We start from the raw sequence: 3,299 nt of genomic DNA, 5'->3' as shown, positions 1-3,299 counted from the left end.
TGTAAAGTCCTTTGAATTCTTTGATAAGAGAAACCCAGATAATATTAATAAATTATATTTATATAATACTTTAAGTTCTGCAGTATTTTACTTTAATTATCTTAATTGTGCCAAAGAGAAAGGAAACAGTATAAGAAAGTAAGATGAAGAGGAAGAAGTGAAAGAACAGAGGAAACAACAGGTGACAAAGAAAAGAGAAATGCCCAAAATAGCCCTTTTCTTTTAAAAAATACTCATTTTACAAGCATTTATTATCTCTCCTTCCCACTGCTACCCCAAGTGAACAATTAAAAAAAACCTTAAACCAAACACACATAGTCCAGTAAAGCAAATGCCCATACTTGCCAAGTCCAGAAATGAATACCTCATTCTGGATTTCCAAGTTCATCACTTCTCTGGAAGAAGGCTGGTTTCATGATTTGTCTTCAGTCCTCTAGACTCATGACCTATCATTGCCTCAATCAGAGTTCTAAAGTCTTTCCAATTCATTTTTCTGAATGATATTTTTGTCATTGTTTTTCTGGTTCGTCTTATTTCACACTGCATCAATTCAGAGGTTTTCCCAATCTCCTCTGAGACTGTCCATTTCATCATTCCTTATGGCTCACTTAGATCTCTTTACATTCACATATCACAATTTGTTCAGCTACTCCCCAATAGATGGGAGCCCTCTTAATTATCAGTTTTTGACCACTGTAAAAAGAACTACTATAAATGAAAATAATTCTTACTGTAACTGTTTTATGAAAATAAATAAAAGGCAGAAGAATCTTTTCCAGTTGTATGGCCAAACAATTTATATTAACATAGTTCAATGAGCTTGACTTCAATTCTTAACAGAATTTTAGAATGGATTGAAGTGATAATTAGTAAACATCTAGGAAAGGGATTGGTAAATAAGGGGAATACTCCATATATAACTTACCTAGATTTTAGCAAGCATTTAAAAAGTATTTCATTCTTTTCTTGAGGAAGGGATGGAGAGATATGAGCTGATGTGAAATGATGTGGATTCAGAACTGGGTTGATGGCTTTGACCTTTGACATGAAATAGTCATCAGTGTTTCTATGTCAGTTTGGAAAGAGATCTCCAGTACAGTGCCCCTAGGGATCTATGTTTGTCTTTATGTTAACATTCTTATTGATGACTGGATTAAAGGCAATTGTGGCATTCCTACATTCCTGTGTCTGCAGGTGAAACAAAGCTGAGAGAACTGACAGAATGAGGACACAAAAATATCTTGGTAGGTTAGAATGTTGGTCCTAATCTTAAAAAAAAATGAAAGTTAATTGGGGTAAATGTAAAATCTTACATAGGTTCAAAAATAAATTTCTCATGTGTAACACTAATTATCTTGGCCCCTCACTGCCTGAAGGCTAGGTGGTTACCTTTCACCCTTTGCAAGGGTTCTCTGATACACAGACATTAGGGCTGGATTTAAGGAAAACTTTTTGAAAATTATTACTATCTCAAAGTGGAATGGGCCCCATCACAAGGTGATTTGTTTAACAAAATCATTTTTTCAAGTGAGACACTTGCAAGTTTTGCTGCTTAATGACACCTTGTAATTTTTAAACCACCTCAACAAATGACCAGCAAGTGTAGTTAATGGAGTATCATTTCTTTTTGAGGCCTTGATGTGTGACGGGCAGTACCAAGGAAGAGCGTTTCCTGAACATTTGCATTTTGAAACTCCACAAACAGAAGCCTGACAAATTATAGAAAAAAGGTTAATACTTTTTCATTGCGAAAGGAAATACTATTATTGGACAATTTATTACAGAGAGAATATTGTAGAGGAAAGAATCCTGGATAATATTTGGCTATCCTGGACTGATTGTTTGCTGTTGTAGCCTATTGCAGCTACTTCTGGGGACATAAAGATTTGTGCAGAAGTGGCAGACTGGTCAGTGATGCTATAATCAGCCAACCTTTATTCTAAGTGTGTAACTCACATAAAGGGAGGCCATAAGGCCCAACTTAAGATACTCAGAGTCTTGGTGGATGGAGGAAGGGAAGGGTGGGATAAGGCTACATAAAGATGTAGCCACATTCCTGGAAGGGACAGGCTATAACTAAACTTAGCCAAGGAAAGAGCAGCTAGGCTTTGGAGGACATACTTTTTAGGCAACAAGAGGAATGGCAACAATAATCTTACAAAAAGCGTCATCTTGACCTAATACATAGGTTATTTACTAGGATTATCTCACTCCTTCTAGTTCATTAGGGTTTTTTCCAGACAACCAAGTGGTCACAATAAAGACAGAGCCAGGGCTTACAAGGGGACTGATTTTCCCCCCCATTTCTGACAACGGGCAGGGAAGTACCCAATGGGGATGTGTATGTGAGTGTTGAACTTTTAGGTATGGAATGTTTCAGTCTTAGATGACTCCAAAATAGGAAGGTGGTATTAGGCAGAATAAAGGAAGTAGAAAAATCTGTCACAGGAAAGGCTAGGCCCAGAAAATCTTAAAGGCTGTTTTTAACTATTATACTCATGTGGAGGTTCTTGATAGCAAACTCTTTTGGCAAAAATAAGAATAAGATAGTTATTTTAATATTATCTCGAGTATTTGGGGATCTTGACTATAAGTGGCTTCTTTTCTATTGAAGGAAACAACACAAAAGAAGGCCAAAAGGTCGTTTTGTTACTACCTTTCATTTCTGTTTCTAGGCAGTATCAATGGGTTTTTCTCTGAGGTTGCTTTTACTTCCATCCCTTTCACTGTAGTCTATTGCTAATGGCTTAGTCTGATTAAAGTAGTTTATTTTGGAAATCTACCACATGAAATTTTATAAATTTTATAAAGCGCCCAAATTTGCTCTTTAGTATATGCTAGATGGTAGGCATACGTTCATGTTTTTGACATATCAGGTACATTTTTTCATTGTAATACTTTGCAGACTGAAAGGCAAGAGGTCTATTGGATGGAGGGCCAGCTTTGGAGACCGGAAAACCTGTATTTAAGATCTGCCTCCAACTCTGAGACCCTAAGTTAGAAATAGTTGCAGATTTCTTTCAGTGGAGAGAGTTTCCTGTAATGATGAAATCAGAGATCTGGACTGAATCCAAAACAAAAAACCACTCAAATCCCTTCAAACTAAAAGGTATTCATATGTATCTTGCAAGGTTAACACTTGTAGCATAGGGTAACCCAACAGTAAAAAATGCCAAGTTATATTTATGCTAACAGTTTCATTTTAAATTTCATGATAAAAACTTCTCATTTCCTGATTTAGCTCTTGAAGCATCTAATTTTATTTAGGTGACCACAAGAATCATTCAAATATTGCTTTT

This window comes from Vombatus ursinus, unplaced genomic scaffold, assembly GCF_900497805.2.
Source record: "Vombatus ursinus unplaced genomic scaffold, bare-nosed wombat genome assembly UNPS02014778.1, whole genome shotgun sequence".
Classification (NCBI taxonomy): domain Eukaryota; kingdom Metazoa; phylum Chordata; class Mammalia; order Diprotodontia; family Vombatidae; genus Vombatus; species Vombatus ursinus.
This window is presented reverse-complemented; position numbering follows the sequence as displayed.